The sequence below is a fragment of the Podarcis cretensis genome (assembly GCF_951804945.1).
Source record: "Podarcis cretensis genome assembly, chromosome: 12".
Lineage (NCBI taxonomy): Eukaryota > Metazoa > Chordata > Lepidosauria > Squamata > Lacertidae > Podarcis > Podarcis cretensis.
In genome coordinates, this window is record NC_137181.1 from 17,120,880 (window position 1) to 17,140,181 (window position 19,302).

Here is a 19,302-nt window from a genome sequence, read left to right on the forward strand (position 1 = left end):
GGACTTCCTATTCAAAACGGCAGCCTCTATTTCCACCCCCTCATCAAGACAGATAATCAGCCCTCTTATTTTTCCAAGGCTGAAGTTTTGAAGGGTTGCTGAGCAGCACTGAGCCATCAAGCAGGGTTGGAAATGGCAAAGTTAGCCCTAAAGGCGCAGCTGGATATGGCAAAGCAAAGCATAGGAGATGCTGAAGGGCTGTGGCTCAGCAGCAGAGCACCTGCTTTTCATGGAGAAGGTCCCAGGTTTAGCTCCAGCATCTCCAGGTTCTGCTGGGAATGTTTCCTGCCTGAAACCCTGGAGAGTTGCTGCCAAAAATACTGAGCTAGGTAGAACTGTGATCTGACTTTCTATGGTTCTCTATGTTCCTACAGTAAAAATGGCAACAGAGAGTAACCTCCACATTGTTGTCGCAAGGCAGCTGGGTCAGGACTTGAAATATTTCACTTCAATAAAGAGATCACTTTCCTTCCCCTTCACTCCAAATGAAGGCCTATGAATTCATTAGTTAGTTATTATTGTAATAATGCTATTATTTCCAGGAATGTGTCATTTACCGGAATCCAGCTGGGTAAATAAATGCAAATGGCTAATTTTGCCTATCAACAGCCAGTTTCTATGGTACCATGTCAAATGATGAAACAACCTTAATCTCTTATTATAAAGTGCAATTGAATATCCAGATTTTGTTAATTGCATTATAGCCAAGGTTATTTGATGACTCCCCCGCCTAGATATATGAATTTATTTGTGAAAATGCTGACATTTGCATACTGTTTCTAAACTCAAATAATAAGTGTTTCCATTTGCAAACAAGTGTCTGTGGTTTCTCTTCTCAGTCCCTCCCACCCCATTTTTGCTTCCATTTTTTCAAGTTGAATAATAATTATTATTATTATTATTATTATTTATACCCCGCCCATCTGGCTGGGTTTTCCCAGCCACTCTGGGCGGTTTCCAACAGAATATTCTATACAATATTCTATTAAACATTAAAAGCTTCCCTAAACAGGGTTGCCTTCAGATGTCTTCTAAAAGTCTGGTAGTTGTTTTTCTCTTTGACATCTAGTGGGAGGGCGTTCCACAGGGCGGGTGCCACTACCGAGAAGGTCCTCTGCCTGAGGACCTTGGCTTCTCGCAGTGAGGGAACCACCAGAAGGCCCTTGGCACTGGACCTCAGTGTCCGGGCAGAACGATGGGGGTGGAGATGCTCCTTCAGGTATACTGGACCGAGGCCATTTAGGGCTTTAAAGGTCAGCACCAACACTCTGAATTGTGCTCGGAAACGTTCTGGGAGTCAAACATCCTTAGGTACCTTAGGGAGAAGCAGCTCGGAGTGCCGTATTTAACTTTTGGTATACTTGTGACTATTGATTTCATAGATACATTGATGCTTTACAGTACAATCTTTTACATATCTCCTTAGAAGTAAGTTCAGTGGGACTTGCACGATTATTTGGAAATGAGTCCCATTGTGTTCAATGGGGCTTGTTTCCAGATAGGTTTCTTTAGTATTGTACCCTAATTGTCAAAAAAGCTCAACAACTTAAATCCTAAGAAAAGCTCAAGAACTTTGGTCGGCCCTCACGCATGTTGACCACATACAATCTGGCTCTCTTTGGAAAAAATTTGGGCACCCCTGCTCTATATAGTTCTCAAGGTAACTGCTCTTAGCATCTCATAACCCAGGAGGCACTATGAGGGGACAGGGGCTCAGAGACTGAGTGGTTACCAGGAGGAAACCTCACGACATAATTCCACCTTTGGGCTAGCACATTAGAAACCTAATTTTAGATGGAAAATTATAATTTGGCTACAATGAAGAACTATTGCAGGAGTCATCTGATAAAAGGCAATTCCCTTTCACAGCAAAACCGGTTTTAGGAAGAGTGAGTTGGCCACCTCTGACAGCTGATTTTGGGTGTCTCCGATGGGAGAGGCATTTGTGGGATTTTCTGCCTCATCTGCCAACAATACCTTGCTCAGCTTTGAATACTTAAGCACCTTAATGGGAGGATGAGGGGCAACAACACACCATTTGCTGTTTCATCTCAGGCAGCAAATTGTCTGGGAGGTGGGTGTGCTTCTTCTGTAATGGCTCCTGGTGGGATACTTGCAGAATTTGCCTCATCTGCTAAAATCTCTTTGCATGTCCCCTGCTGAAATCTGAAGTTTTCCCATTTTGAACTCCTCATAGCTTACTCCTGTATGTACTTGTGACACATGCAGAGAGGTCTTTAATCCCTTTCTCTCTCCAATAAACACCAATGGGCGCTCTCTCTGTCTCTCAGACTTCTTTATTTGCTGTGACATGAAGCCTCATCAAGGTTGGAAACTGACTCCCCCCCCCCCCCCGAGCAATTGTGCAATGTGTAAACTCTAAGGACCAGCTGAAAAGTATGCTGATGATCTCATCCTTCATAAAGAACCTGATTTCCAATTATGTTTATCAGTCACTTCAGGTAAATAGTGACTGAATGTTCCATTGTTATTATTGCATTAGCCAACGGGCTGTCGCAAAGATGACGCAGGAAAGTTCTTCTCTGTTGCTCCGCAGGGTAGGACCTGAGCCAATGGGTTCAAATAACAAGAAATGGGACTTTGACTTAACATTAGGAATAACTTCCTGACAGTACAAGCTGTGTAACAGGCTGCCTCAGAAGGAGGTAGACTGCCTTTTCTTAGATGCTTTTAAGAGGAGGTATGATGCTGACGCGGGTGGCGCTGTGGGTTAAACCACAGAGCCTAGGACTTGCCGATCAGAAGGTCGGAGGTTCAAATCCCCGCAACGGGGTGAGCTCCCATTGCTCAGTCCCTGCTCCTGCCAACCCAGCAGTTCAAAAGCACGTCAAAGTGCAAGTAGATAAATAGGCACCACTCCAGCGGGAAGGTAAACAGCGTTTCCGTGCGCTGTTCTGGTTCGCCAGAAGCGGCTTAGTCATGCTGGCCACATGACCCAGAAGCTGTATGCCGGCTCCCTCGGCCAATAAAGTGAGATGAGTGCCGCAACCCCAGAGTCGGTCATGACTGGTCAGGGGTCCCTTTACCTTTACCTTTTTATGATGCTGACGCTGCTTAATTTTATTTGCAGAGGCAGGTGGCCACCTAGCAGGGATGTTGTCATGGTGCATTTCTTACATCAGCAGCAAGTTGATTTGGATGACCTTTGAGTTCCCTCCATCTCTTTGATTTGCTTGCATACACTGTGCATCAAAGTATTGGCTGCACTTACTCAGTTGGGTCAAAACCCTTCGAGAATTTCCCATTCACACACTTAGGGAGACAAACACAAGAGCTGGACCCGGCTACCACAAGCGAGACTTGTCTTCTGCAGGAATCCTTTGTCTCTGGTGTCAAAACATCAGCATACCTCACTTGTCTATCTAATCTTCTCACCTGAACTATTTATGGTATTTTTCTAGTGCCTGTCACTGAAGTATTCAAACATTGGTAGAGGGGGGGGGGGAAATCCCTCAGAAATGTCATTTATGCACACTAATTCTTTGCAACATTCAGATCTCTCCAAGTTTCGCAATCCCCATGCCTTCTTTGTCTGTTTTAGGTGCTGCTTGCTTGTTGACTCTCTGCTTTCTATCAGCTTGACAGGTTTAAACAGCCATAGTAGAATTCCTTTGGCTTGAATGTTGGGCTAGTTGCCTTCTTTGCCAGCTCAGAACCCAATACAAAGACTCCAGATGGTCACAGTAGTAGATCTATGCTTTTGATATAAATCACTTGGCCTTTGGATGGAAGCCTTTGAAAGGACACCCTGTTCAAGTGCTCCTTGTAGAAAGAGGCTACTCCTCCCAGCTTTAAGAAAACACATACTGTTTCTACTAGAATATTAAAACTGTGTGGAGCTTGGAGGGTTGACTCCCTGTTATTACTTAATAAGTACCAGATGAGTTTCAATGTAATGACAACACAATGTGGAAAACAATACGGAATAGCATTTTATTGCCCACACACACATGCACATACATTTTGAACCTTTTCCATGGAGAAATTACTTTTGTTCACACCCACCTTTGAGATCTTTCCCTTTGGAAACTTCTGCACTACTGCAATTCAGTTGCAAATGAAGCACAATCATCTCCTATCTAAACAAAGCTGAAGTAAGGGTAATGGCCCATTGTCGGATTTATCCCTTGCTATCCCACCCTAAAACTTCAAGAGGATTAAGGAAGCAAACTAGCTTTACACATAGACCAAATGACCTTTGAGGACCTCACGAGTAAAAATAATTCCTTGTCTTTAAACCCATTATTTCTATGTGGATCTGTGCCTTAAAAAAAAAAAAAGTAGTATAAATTTATTTAGAAAGTTTTGTGAACTGCAAAGAGTTGCCTAAGCGAGGCATAGGCAAACTCAGCCCTCCAGACGTTTTGGGACTACAACTCCCATCATCCCTGACCACTGGTCCTGTTAGCTAGGGATGATGGGAGTTGTAGTCCCAAAACACCTGGAGGGCCGAGTTTGCCTATGCCTGGCCTAAGCAGTATACATGATAATAAAATTAAATTGTAGGAAAAAGTCACTAAAATCTAATCTATCTATCTCCACTGGAGAATTTAGGTCCACTAATTTAAGTGGGTGTACCCTGAGTGAAACTTAGCTCAGTTCCAGCCACAAGAAAACTTCATGTCCCATTCTGATCTGCTTTTATTGATGCTCCATTAAGCCACATCAGTTTCTTTGGATCATAAGATAAAGTTGTGCTGCTCTTCCCATTATTGTAGTCAAGGTTTTGTGGTGCATATACATGTATTTCCAGCTACCTCGCTGCTTCCTAGAAGGTGGAGGTGGGGAGTTAACAATGTCCTGCTAAAAAAACCAACAGTGTAAGGATATCTGCTATTTTCATAAGGACTTTTTGGCCTGGGCGGAAGGAAGGCATTTTAAAAGGTATTTCACATTAAACACAAGCGAGTGCATACAGAGAATATGTGAGGTGGAAAAGGTACTATAAATCTTTTATTTATTGCTCTGCGTCTGGGATGACCACGTTAGTCAAGACTCAGTTATGCAGATTTTTCCAAAACTAATGACAATAAAAACTTTACAGCTCACTGGGCCTTCACATACTTTTTGCTCACACTCTGACCTTTATTTCTTCTGATCCTTTGCCCCATTTCTTTGTACAGAAATAGAAAACAGTCTTGTAGCATGTCAGACCGTCAGTTCATCCAGCACAGTGTTTGTCTGCACCAACTGACAGAGGCTGTCCAGGGCTTCAGACCAGGAGTCTCTCACAGTCTGACCTGGATATCCCAGGGATTGGAACTAGGACCTTATTTATTTATTTTACTACATTTCTAGGCTGGGTCTACACTGACCTGTTTAACTTTATTCCCCCCTATTAGAACAATATTAGGCATGCCGCTCTAAAATGTCAGAGGGCATACTTGTTATTGTTATTATTTGCATTAGTTTTCCCCATCAAATGTAAGTAATACCCAGCCACACCATTCCCAAAATACTGTTTCTTTCCCTGCTGCTGGTTGCTAGTTCCTCTGCTCCACCCTCTGGCATCACATTTTAATTCTTCCTCCCTCCCTCCATGTCCTTTGTTACCTACCCCTCAAATACCATTGGAGAGGGGTCGGTGTTTGAAGGCAGTAAAAAAAAGGTAAAACGCTACATAGAGACATATGAGCAGTTTTTCAACGATACAGCAGCAGAAAACAATCAAAATTAGGCAATAAAAAAGCCAAGGTATTAACACATTATGAATGTCAAAAGTAGGATTTCATGTGTCCATCTACATCAGGCATAGGCAAACTCGGGTCTCCAAATGTTTTGAGACTACAACTCCCATCATCCCTAGCTAACAGGACCAGTGGTCAGGGATGATGGGAACTGTAGTCTCAAAACATCTGGAGGGCTGAGTTCGTCTATGAAAACTACATTATCAAAACCATTCCTTAACCCTTCCATGATATTAAAAACCAGGAGTGTAGATCTGTCCCAGCCCCCTTTTCTTCCAGGGACCTTGAGGTAGCAGATATAGTTCTCCTCCCCCACCATTTTATCCTCACAACAATCTTGTGAGGTAGTTGTTCATTGGTGCTGGCAGGGAGAAAGGCACAAACCCAACAGTAGGTGGAACCAGAGCCAATGGCAGGTGGAGTCATCCCCTGATTGGTTGTAAGCAAGAAGGCAGGCAGGCAGGGACTGGCTGAGGGCAGAATGAGGTTGGTGGGGCAGTGTACCATTTGCCCTAAGCAACCAGCCTCCACTGGCTGCAGGGTGTCCAAAGGCAATTGGAGTAGCATAGGATTCGCCCATGTTACTATGCCCATTCCCTCTCTTACCCATCCAGATGTGCCGCATAATGAGTTTACAATCTGTTGTCATGACAACTCTGGGGATCAGGGTTCATTGCCAGTCTGATGGCATCCTTGGGTCTGAGCATGATCACTAATAGTGTGGAATAGTACTACTGTACTGGGGCAGCCTTCTGTTGCCCCGCATGTGAACTCCGTCACAATCCTGTTTGTTCTTTCATCTGGGTATATATATATATATATATATATATATATATATATATATTTATTACTTTTAAAGCTTACAAAAAAGAAAGAGAAAGAAAAGACGGGAGAAAGAAAACAAGAAGAAGAGAAAACAATACAATACAATATATAAACCATACAAAACACAACCTTAACACATTAAACTAAACACAATAAACAAAACAAAACAAAACAAAAACAATTTAAAAGCATACATCATACCTTTTCCATACTCTATCTTTCATTCCCTTGTTTCATTGACCTCCTCTCACCTCCCTTTTTGTATTCCACTTCTATTAATTGTTTCAGCAATTCCTTTCCATCTTTCTCTATTTTCTGTCATATAAATGTCTTAACATATTTTTAATCTTATTTCCATTAAAACTAATATACATATTTAAGCTTAACTCCTTGTAACATTTCTACTAAGGCCATAAAATTTCATTCCAACATTTTTCTATCACTCATTAATTTTACAGTATTTCTATATACAGACTTTAAATTTTCCAATCCTCTTCCACCATCTCCTCTCCCCAGTCTCGGACTCTGCCAGTCACTTCCGTCAACTCCATACAGTCCATCAACCTGGAGATCTTATGTCCGAGGCTCTTAACTCTTTTCCAAGTCCCTTCTGCAGGTCTTCTTCATATTCTTTGATGCTATAGAGCAGATCTCGGGGAAACTCCGGCCTAACAATATTTTTATTCTTTCTCGACAGGTCAGCCAGATTTCCATAGTTAAAGCCAAAATCCATAAAGTATTTCAGGACATGTTTCAAGATTCCTCCAAGTCCAAAGGCCCCTAGAACTCCAGTCTCCTCCTGACCCAAGTCCATGTCCCAAAAGTCAGTTAATCCCTGCATGGAGGGATCTTTCCAGCTTTCCTTCTCCAGTCCAGGCCGGACTCCAATCCTCAAAATCTGACTTTTTCTAGGTTCAATCATAAAAGGCCTCAACTTATAGTCCTCAATTTGCCTCTGTAAGGCTGAGGCTCCCACTTGTATTACTTTAGGTTTGACAACAATAACTTTCTCCTTCTCCTTCTCCACAATTTGATCTGCTGAAGTAAATTCCTGTACCAAATCCTGAATAATTTCTGTATTGGTGCTCACTTTTTGTCCCAGATTAATCACTTTTTGTCCCAAGTTATCAATTTTAGTAGTCATAACACCGGTCTTCTTATGAAGCTCTTCCAACAAATAGCTTATCTTACAAAATGCATTCACTAAGGCTTCTCCTGTCGACATTCTTAAATGATCCAAGGTCAATCCCTGATTCTCACAGTTCTTATCCTGCAGCTGTAGATTCCCCAGCTCCACTCTTGTAACAGTTTCCAAAGCTCCCTCTATAGGGAAACAGTCTCCACTTGTATCAATCCTTTCAAGCACAGTTCAAAAAGTAAAGTTAGTTTCAATTTTCAGTTACTTTTCCTCCTTTTTAAACGCAGAAGAGGACAATGGAAACAATATATTTCTCTTATTTAACTAACTGTCAACATGTTTTATTCACAGTCAATGAACTCTCCCAAAACGTCAATCTACTGGCAGTCCGTTTCCAGGTTCAGAGCAGTGATAATTTAATTTTTATCACTCTCTCCTGCAGGCTTGTAGGGGACGCAGGTGGCGCTGTGGGTTAAAGCCTCAGCGCCTAGGGCTTGCCGATCGAAAGGTCGGCGGTTCGAATCCCTGTGGCGGGGTGCGCTCCCACTGCTCGGTCCCAGCGCCTGCCAACCTAGCAGTTCGAAAGCACCTCCGGGTGCAAGTAGATAAATAGGGACCGCTTACCAGCGGGAAGGTAAACGGCGTTTCTGTGTGCAGCTCTGGCTCTGGCCAGAGCAGCGATGTCACGCTGGCCACGTGACCCGGAAGTGTCTCCGGACAGCGCTGGCCCCTGGCCTCTTAAGTGAGATGGGCGCACAACCCCAGAGTCTGTCAAGACTGGCCCGTACGGGCAGGGGTACCTTTACCTTTACCTTACCTGCAGGTTTGCACGATCCAAAATTTCCCCCCTCTTCTCCTGCTTCCAAGGGGGGTTTAATGATTTTAATTGATGGAAGTTTAATCCTTTACATAAGGCTTTCCAAGACCTTAGCTTGCAACTTCTTTGCTTCAATCTATTTACAAAAGGGGAAGGCGGACTTCCGGTTTGAGACCTTCCGTTTCGGTACCAAATTAAGACTTTTGTAAATCCAATTTTCCGTTCTACTCACGGGTAGTTGTTTAAAGTCAAATTGTCCACAGGAAAAAGTCAGCGCTCTCCAGCAACAGCAATGCAGCTTCACTCTGTGAAAAAAGCAGTCAATTCGAAGCACCGCGCCACTCACCCCACGTCGCTCCGGATCCCCAAAACTGGGTTTCCCCGCGAGCAGGGGAGACGCATAGGGTGCCAGCCGAATCCCACATTCACAAGCTTCTCCCGCCTGTGATTTTAGTGGGTCTCTGCCTTCGCCGTGGCGGTTAGACCCTGATTTCCACGGAGCAAATTCCTCCCAATCGGAGGAACTCCACCATTGCCGGAGGTGCCAACCCAGAAGTCTCATCTGGGTTTATATTGCATATTGGCAGTGAGATTTGCAGAATGGTATAAGCTACTCTGAGGATGTATTTCAGTGGAGGGGGAAAACAACAACACATCTGTACTGCACAAAATTATCAAAGAATGGGTAGTTCCATGGCAGCCGCAGTCTGGGTGTAGATAACTTTGCTGTGCAAGCCTCCAGTCCTTCTAATAAATACATTAAGGGTGTCCCCATTAAGCAATCTATAAACCTCCTGTCCCCCCCTTCTTTCCTTCCATATCACCATGAGTCATGCTGTGTGGTTTTTTAAAAATAAAAGTAATAGCAGGTCACAAGAAAGTTGGCCAAATTTGTCACGAAGTGCCACAGCTAGCGATTTATTGGCTAGCTGTTGTGCAGCAAATGTTCTCTGTCTCTCTATAGAGGTCACTCTGCTTTAAAAAAGAAAGAAAAAGAAATCTGGCAAACGAGAAAACAAAGGACACTTGGGTTTGATACGTTCAGAGCAAATAGTTATCATCTGATTGAAGAACAATGGCTCCTTAGAATGCTCAAACAGTGTTTGTTATTTTCTGGGAGCATGTGCTCTGCGGTCATCATATGATAAAACATACTGATACGGAAAAGGAGTGTGTAGCAGACACCCTCGGATCAGCTGTTCCTATCCAATTTTGGCAAGCTGCAGGAGGAAGCTATCAGGCGGGCTGCAATATGCCAATGCTGTTTGAACCACATTAGTCCCTTGCTTTATTGTCTGGGCTGTTATCAAAGGAGTTTATTGCTTCTTCCTTCTTCCTTCTTGGATTCACAAAATTCCAAAGCGTTCTTTTGCTTGGGAGAATGTGAAATAGAGAATAGTGCATTGTACAAACGATAGGTGTTTGCTGCTGAAACATTAGTGAATGGTACAGAGGGACAGATTCCACTATGGGTCTGAAAGCTTACATTGCAATGGAATGATTTCTTGCACAAACTTGCAGCCTCCACCAGCAGTATTCAATGACTGAATGTGCTTCAATGGATCAGGCTGTAGGCACAGGAATGATAAGAAACATGCAGTGGTATCCAGATTTGAGCATGCTAATGTCTATGTTTGCATGTATCACCTTGAGAAAATGTCTCATTATTCCAGCCTGAAAAGAAAACACTTATATTTGATATACAGTGGTACCTTGGTTTACGAACTTAATCCGTTCCAGAAGTCTGTTCTTAAACCAAAGTGTTCTTAAACCAAGGTGTGCTTTCCCATAGCAGCGGGGAACTCAATTTACAAATGGAACACACTCAACAGGAAGCAGAAAGTGCCACCCTGCCCTGCTGCCCTGCCACCCCACCAAAACTTCCCTTACCTGCATTGTGCAGCAGCACTCATGAAGTGGCAGCAGTGATGGCGAGTTCCAGTGATATCTTGCAGAGCTCTTGCAAGATCTTCATGGAGAGCACAAGATCCCAGCGGAAACTGCCTGGGCTGCTGGCACCCCTTCTCCACTGGTGGTGATGGGGACAATGCCTTGTGGGCTTTTTCTGCCTGAGGTGGCTGCCTCAGCTTGTTCCATGTGTGGGACAGCCCTGAGCTCAGATAGACCTTGTTGCTCAGGCAAGACTCCAATGAGATGGGAAGTCTTCTTATGCTCCTCCCTACACAGGAGGAGCCGATGGTCACCCTGGACACATGGAGTTGGACCAAAACCAGAACAATATTTGTGGAGAGGCTGAAGACATGCAGTTCATTACATGGGGCAATAGTGAGCACTTCTGGATGAGGACAACATAATATGCCATGGTTAAACAGGGGTCAGATGCTTCAATCTTTTTGTAACCACATCAGAAATACAGAGAAGAGGGAGTGAAGGAGGACTTTGCAAGCCTGGGGCATGTTTGTCCTTGCTTACTGTATGTAACACTAAACAGCACTTCCATGCTACATTCAAACTGGGTTAACATATCACAGGACCTTTCCTGGAAGCTTTCCACCACCATCAAAGTTACATTCGTATTGCTGAACCTAAGTTTCACTACTGGGCCCATGGTGCACCTGATTGATCTCGTCTATGAATTAAGCAAACCCTGAGTTGGACTCACTGGGGGCTGCAGTTCAGTACAGAGCATTAAACCTGGCAACCATGTATAACCCCCTAGGGTGTTTAATGTGAAATTAAGGTTTTACTCTCAGAAATGGGAACAGTGGACTCTGGCAAGCAAGCATTGAATGAATGGTCACTACGGGACAGTCAAACTGTGCATATTTTATCACCCAATACTCCACAGATTTCACGCCTTCTCTCAAGACTGGTTATCTTCTCGTTATTTGCAACTTAAACATCGCACACAGTTTATATAACCTTATTCATTTAAACTGATTTATACCCACGGCAAGTTAAGCTGGGAGAAAAGGGAGAAAAGTGGTATTGATTAACCTGTCATATGGCATACGCTATGATGCTAGCTACCTCAGGAATGCTTCAGTGGTTTCGTTAGAAACTGCCGGTGGGATAGGATGAAATTTTCTTGACAGCGCTGGATGTCCAGTCTATCAGCAAGGGCTCTTTCTGTGTCATATATGGCTACCACAGCCTCCGGAGATCAACTGAGCAGCATACAGAATAATAACAACCTCACGATATGTGTGAGGAGTGAATAAATTAGCACCATATTTCAGCGTTGGCTTCAGGGTCTTATCATTAACAAAACAGTTGCACTGCTTACTCCTCTGTGTGTCTCATTAAAATGCTTGTTTAATAAAAAACGCTTTTACAACTTGCTCCATGATAAATGTTGTCATGGTCATGTATCAAAAGTGGTCCCCCAATATTTTGGATATCACGTCTCTGTAGGAAGGAGCAACTGGAAAGTATCAAAGAACCAAGAGAGGATCACTCCCAAGTAATATTTTTAGAAAACTGTATTTAAAGGAATACAATTGTAGATTATTACTTCAAATTAATTGCTTGCTACCTGCAAATCTGTGCTGCCACCATCTTAAAATTATTATTATTATTTATTAATTTTCCAAATTATTACAAATAGAGCCAAATTACTTTAATTTAATACAATTTTTTTAAATCAAATGTCCATGTCAGGGACGTGGCTGAATTGAACGCCTGGGAAGAGTCTGACTCTGGAGATGAAGGATTGCCAGTACAAAGGGAGCCAGAATCTGACTTCTAACTCCTGGATCCAGCAAGTGCTAAAAGATAAGCCAGGCTACCTTCCTGTGTTGAGGAGATAGCCTGGGTGATGGGCCACTAAGAAACAAAGGAAAGGGGCTCTGTGTGAGACAGCAAATGGATTAAGTTCATGGTTGGTTAGAAGGACAAAGTCAGAGTTGGAAGCTGAGAGTGCAGTGATGTGACCTAGAAGTAAAGCAGCAAGTCAGAGCTAATTTTGAGAGCAATGTTTGAATCAAAGGCTGTGGTTGTGGGAGAAGCAAGACCTTTTTTGGGGTATTTATGTTGTGAACCCGTCCATCGTAGGCTCAGGTTGCATATATGTATAAACCATATATCTTAAAGACACCGCAGTCTCCACTGTTCCTCATTCCCAAAAGAAACATGAACCCTGGGTAAGCATCTGGAATCTCACACCACTTGGAGATTGTGGCCGGTGTGGTGTTCTGAGATTACCTTGTTGTTGCAAGGTGGCCAAGGGTGGTATATGTGTATATCTTTTCTGTTACAATTTGTCCAGCAATCTGTAGCCGTTCTAGCCGCTCATCCTTTCTGTGGCCATGAGAGGAGCTGCATCTGGATTTCAACTGAAGTATGGGTTCCAGGAAGGCAGCAGAGTGCAGACCATTGACAACATGGTGCATAGGATTAAAAAAGGGACACCCCTTGGCCACATTAAAATACAGCAAATGAAAATAAAATAAAACAAAACAATGCACCCCACTCAACAAAATTCTGCTTATTAACTGATGGAGAATGGTCTAAAAGGAAGATGGGAGAAATTGTTGGCACAGCAATAATATAAATGTGCCAAGAATGATTCTCTCAGTTCAATGTAGGAGCTAGCATTCTCTCACTTTCCACCTACCTCTTTTAGCCATGTAAGCTCTGTGTGCATGCATGAGCCCAGAAAGGCCATACATTTTCTCAAAGGCTGCATGGTATAATAGAACATGATTTTAGAAGGAAATAAGCACCATTCATTTACTTCTAGCAGTCAAAAGTGAGACATTTAAGAAAAATCCTTTGAGTGCTCAATGCAAACGGTTCACAGTGTGAGTTCTTATCATCTCAGAGTCATATTTCTAGGATGAGAATTTGATCTCCTGCCTATTACCCAAGAAGTCCCCCGAGACCTGTATTTGGCCACCATCGCTTTGAATTGCATTTTTGTACACTATGCTTGTAAAGTCTCATTTTATACATTAATGACTCGATTGATGTTTGCTCAGAGGGTGCAGATTTAATGTGCACTGATGAAACAAGTGCTATTCTGTTCTTTCCATTCTCTCTCTTTTTTAAATAATATTTATTACTTTTAAAAGAAGAAAAAACAGAAGCAAAGAAAAAAAACACAAAAGAAGAAAGAACAGAAAAAAATATATACAATAGAATACAACATAAAAACAGTACAAAACACAACCTAATCACTATAAACTAAACTAAAAAAAACCACTCCCTAACCCTAACCCTAAATAAAACAAATCAAAAACAATTTAAAAAATAAAAAATTACATCCCTCCTTTTCGAAACTCTTTCTTTCATTCCCTTGTTTCCTTGACCTCCTCTCACCTCCCTTTTTGTTTTCCACTTCTAATAGTTGTTTCAGCAAATCCTTTCCATCTTTCTCTATTCTCTATCATATTATACCTAACATATTTTTTTTAACCTTATTTTAACGTTAAAACTAAAATACTTAACTCCTTATAACATTTCTGCTAAATCCATAAAATATCAATCCACCAATTTTCTATCACTCATTAATTTTGCAATATTTCTATATATAAACTTTAAATTTTTCAATCTTCTTCCATCAACTCCTCTCCCTGGTTTCGGATTCTGCCAGTCCTTTCCGTCAATTCCATATAGTCCATCAACCTGGAGATCTTATGTCCGAGGCTGTTAACTCTTTTCCAGGTCCCTTCTGCTGATCTTGTTCATATTCTTTAATGCTAGAGAGCAAATCTCGAGAAAACTCCATCTTAACAATATTTTTATTCCTTCTGGACAGTTCAGCCAGATTTCCATAGTTGAAGCTAGGGTCTATAAAGTGTTTCAGGTCGTATTTCAAGATTCTTCCAAATCCAAAGGCCCCCAAAACTTCAATCTCCTCCAAGTCCAAGTCCATGTCCCAAAAATCAATTAATCCCTGGATAGAGGGATCATTCCGACTTTCCTTCTTCAGTCCAAACCGGGAACCAATCCTCTATATTCAATCATAAAAGGCCTCAATTTATAGTCCTCAATTTGCTTCTGTAAAACTAAGAGTCCCACTTGTGTTATTTTAGGTTCAAAGACAACAACTTTCTCCTTTTCCTCCACCATTTGTTCTGCTAAAGTAGGTTCCTGTGCCAAGTCCTGAATTATTTCTGTGTTGATGCTCTCTTCTCGTATCAAATTAGTCACTTTCTGTTCCAAGTTATCAACTTTAAAAGTCGTGGCATCCGTCTTTTTATTAAGCTCTTCCAGCGAATGATTTATTTTACATAATAGAGTCACAATATCTTCTCCTATCAACATTTTGAATAGTCCAAGGTCAATCACTGGTTCTCAGAATCCTTATCTTGCAGCTGGAGATCCCCCAGTTACACTCCTATAACAGTTTCAAAAGCTCCCTCTAGAGGGAAACAGTCTCCACTTGTATGAGTTCTTTCAAGCACAGCTCAAACAATAAACAAAGTTTTGATTTTCGGTTACTTTTCCTCCATTTTGAATGCAGAAGAGGACAATGGAAACAGTATCTTGCTCTTATTTCAGCTAGCTGTCAAATCCGTCCTGTGAACAAACTTTCCCCAAACATCATCTGGCAGCTCGTTCCCAGTTTCAGAGCTGAGGTGATTTGATTTTCCCCTCACTCCTGCAGGCTTACTAAGTTCAAAATTCAAAGCTTCCCCCCTCTTCACCTGCCTCCAAGAGGGGTTCTGTATTTTTAACCGATGGAAATTTAATCTTTTATCAAAGGCTTTCAAAGACTTTAGCTTGTAACGTCTTTGCTTCAGTCTATTTACAAAAGCGGAAGGCGGACTTCCTGTTTATGACCTTCCCGCTTCAGCGCCAAATTAAGATATTTAAAGATCCAATTTTCCATTCTACTCACGCGTAGTTGTTTAAAATCCAATTGTCCACAGGAAAAAGTCAGCGCTCTCCAGCAACAGCAATGCGGCTTCACTCCATGAAAAAAGCAGTTGATTCAAAGCACTGCACCGCTCACCCCACGTCACTCTGGATCCCTAAAACAGGGTTTCCCCGCAAGTAAAAGGTAAAGGTAAAGGTACCCCTGCCCGTACGGGCCAGTCTTGACAGACTCTGGGGTTGTGCTCCCATCTCACTTAAGAGGCCAGGAGCCAGCGCTGTCCGGAGACACTTCCGGGTCACGTGGCCAGCGTGACATCACTGCTCTGGCCAGAGCCAGAGCCAGAGCCAGAGCTGCACACGGAAACGCCATTTACCTTCCCGCTGGTAAGCGGTCCCTATTTTTCTACTTGCACCCGGAGGTGCTTTCGAACTGCTAGGTTGGCAGGCGCTGGGACCGAGCCGCGGGAGCGCACCCCGCCGCAGGGATTCGAACCGCCGACCTTTCGATTGACAAGCCCTAGGCGCTGAGGCTTTAACCCACAGCGCCACCTGCGTCGCCGCAAGTAGGGGAGGCGCAAAAGGTGCCAGCCGAATCCCAGGTTCACAAGCTTTTCCTGCTTGTGATTTCAATGGGTCTCCGCCTTCGCCGTGGCGGTCAGACCCTGTTTTCCACGGAGTAAGTTCCTCCTGATCGGAGGAGCTCAGCCATTGCCGGAGGCGCCAACCCGGAAGTCCTCTGTTCTTTCCATTCTCTCACTAATGGGTATAGAACAATCTTTTCTTCTTCTTTTTTCATTTCAAATACTCTGCATGCCTGACTAGATGCCTCTCAACTCTTCACATATTTTTGCCTATAGACACAGCAGCCCTGATGTAGCTACTGTCATAGGAAGGTGGTATCCCAGAAACATTGTACCGTCCATTCTACCATGTTCTGTTCACTTGTCTTTTTTTGTATTTAAAATGGAATTGTGATTTAAATTATTTTTTGGTCCTTTTTGTTTTTAGGATACCTGGAGAAACATGTTATTAGGTGGCCCAGAAACAACCTAAATAAAATCAATAAATTCATCTAGCGGGAACAGAGCCTTCCTGTGACCTCCTGTCCTTTCTGTCTGGTTTCACTATTTTCTTTTAGCTAGAGGAAAAATAATTGTAGAGAAAGAAAGAAACATCTCCAGCAAATTCTTTTTGTAAAATAAAATAAAAAATACTATGTATTCTGGGCATCCAAAATTAGACATGTTATATTTGGGCATGGTAAGGACAGGGAACCTGTGACCCTCTGGATGTTGTTGGACAGCTTCACTTATAAATAAATACCAGAGCTACAATTTTCAGAGTGATAATAATTTGCAGAGCTACAATTCTCAGAGTCCCCTGGAAAGAGGGACAGAAGGTTAAACCATTCTGGCAATTGCAGCTGTTAAGGGGTCCCTTAAAAACTCTCAGCACCCTTACAGTCCCTTTGATTCACTATGGGAAGTCATAACTACTTAAAGAGTCATGATACGGCTTTAAGTATATCATGCAGAAGAGGCCTCGGATCTGCACGCATACCTCATTCATAATTATCATTGTGTCCTTTGGGGTTTAATTGATTCAGATTTGCTATTCTCATCGTTGAGTTTCTGTTTCTTACACAAACACGCAATAACGCACCAGGCACATCTTTGCTACTGCTGTAGGAATGGAGGCAGGGGAAACCCTTCCTCCACTCCTAGTACACTAAGGTATATAGAATACAATATTTTAGACAGTGAAATACTCTTGAGATCAAATGTGGCACAGACTAGGGAGCCAATGGCAGCATTTCTGCAAAGCAGGGTCTTTGCAATCACGTCGAGAGCAGCAAATGGATTAAGAGAAGACAAGGAGCAATTCAGGTTGCCAACTGTCAGGTACGTTCTGCTCCTCTGCCTGGCCTATTTAATCAGCCCCAAAGCCTGCAGCAGGAAGAGTAAGGGAAGGGGGCGGGGGGGGGGTGTTGCAGGATTTGTCTCCAGCTTTTGAGCTCACCAACCGAAAACCCTTCCATATTAATGAGCATCTGATGTGAGCAGCTGACAGAGCTGCAAATTGGTTGCATCCACATATTGCTCCACCTGTTGAATTCAACGGCTAGCCTTAATCAATAAAATCTGCATTTCATCAGCAAACTACGTGGTCGCCATATGCACACCATCAGGATTGCTTCATTCCAACCAGAAGGTGAGAGGGTGCAGCAGATATTAAGGGAATCCCCCAAGATTGGAACATCTGCAGCTGCTGCTCCTCTAGAAGAGGGCAAAGTTTTTTTGAATCGCGCTTTTTCAAATGGTATTTAAAGTTGATCCCACCTCAGACATCTCTAAGTTTGTCCCTTCCAGGCCTGGCCTTTGTGTGTTCAGTGCAAAGGTCTGAACGGCCTTCTGTAAGTGCATTGGCCAGGATGCCATACAAACTTCCTTGCAATTGGTTCCTGTCTGCAAGGACCTTTTTAAACCCATTGTGGGTTAGAGGCTTAGAGCAGGGGTCAGCAACCTTTTTCAGCCGTGGGCTGCTCCACCGTCCCTCAGACCATGGGGGGGGGGCTGGACTATATTTTGAACGAATTCCTATGCCCCACAAATAACCCAGAGATGCATTCTAAATAAAAGGGCACATTCTACTCATGTAAAAACACACTGATTCCTGGACCGTCCGTGGGCTGGATTGAGAAGGTGATTGAGCCGCATCCAGCCCACGGGCCTTAAGTTGTCTACCCCTGGCTTAGAGGCTCCTTTCAGATGTTCACTCTAAACAAGAAGGTGGAGCAGACAGACCCAGTAGGGTCAGGGCCAAGGCACACACACAGCTCACTCTCCACATGTTTGTGCCATTGAATGTCCAGGTTGAATGCCTGAAGAAGGTAAAGGGCACATCTTCCAAAAGTTGTCCACTCTCTTTAAGAGCATATTGGCCTACTGGATCAGGCCAATCTCCCATGTAATCCAGCATTCTGGTCTCACAGTGGCCAACCCGATGTCTGTGGGAAAACCACAAGCAGGATCTGAGCACATGAGCACTCTCTTCTCCTGGAGTTTCCAGCAACAGGTAAAGGGAAGCATTACTTTTTCTTTCTGTGTGTCACACAGAGAGGCTGCATTAAGATGCTATAGCATTGTTAATCATTAGGATAATGAGCCACAGTTGAGTCTTAGGACTCAGCTACATTCGTTTTTAAAAATATTTTTTAAATGTGTTGTAACATTGTGACACCAGATGACACTGTGGCGTTCCATCTTTCGGCAATGTGATTTCCCATTATGTCAAGCGTGGAGAGTCCTTCCCCTCCCTTTGGTAACTTCACAGATAAGAATTAACGAGCAGTTGACATATTTATAGTCCTTTTATTACAGCATCGTGTTGCAAGCACAATACACAGCTCTTCACAAGGAGGGCAATTGCCTACTCTAACCCCTCCTTCCGACTTCCGCAGCAAGAAAGGCGCCAACGGGAAGTCCCTCCCTTGCTCTGCCTCCTTTGTTCTCTGATTCGTTCAGACCTCTGAGTCCATGGTGAGAGGGGGTACCCCACACTCTTGATTGACATCTCTTCTAGCTATTCCCTCCCTTCTGGTTCCCTTGTCATTATCTCGTAGCTGGGAAACTCCTCTTCTCCAAGCTGTTCATCTTCTGTGTCTGTGTCTGGCTCTCTCTCTGCTTCTGAAAATGCTGGAGGCGGGGTGTGTGTGTGTGTGTGTGTGTGTGTGTGAATATTCTCCCTCCGTCTGAGGGAAGCTTATCTGCCTGCAATTGCATTCCCCAATCTTCAGATTCCCTAACACATTATGAGGCTCACAACACGTTTTCCTGAAACTTTTTTTTGATGTGTCTAGATCCAGCCTTAGGCTCATAGCTCTATGGTAAGTCATTTTATGTTGCTACTGTAAATTAAAATAAGTTGCATAAATGATAACAAATAAAATAATAACTCTCCCCTCCCCACTCTGACTCTGGCAGAAATGAGAAACAGAAAGCTCCATTTAAGATTAACTCGATTTGAGAGTG

The 19,302-nt window shown here is 43.1% G+C and overlaps 1 long non-coding RNA gene across 1 annotated transcript; it reads right to left on the reverse strand.

The window, feature by feature from the left end:
• Positions 1–9,292: 9,292 nt before the first annotated feature.
• LOC307199314 lies at positions 9,293–10,879 on the reverse strand. The gene is made up of 2 exons (XR_013831859.1): positions 10,379–10,879; positions 9,293–10,162 (listed from the first exon to the last, which is right to left on the reverse strand). It is a non-coding gene; the product is annotated as an uncharacterized lncRNA (long non-coding RNA).
• Between the last annotated feature and the right edge of the window lie 8,423 nt (positions 10,880–19,302).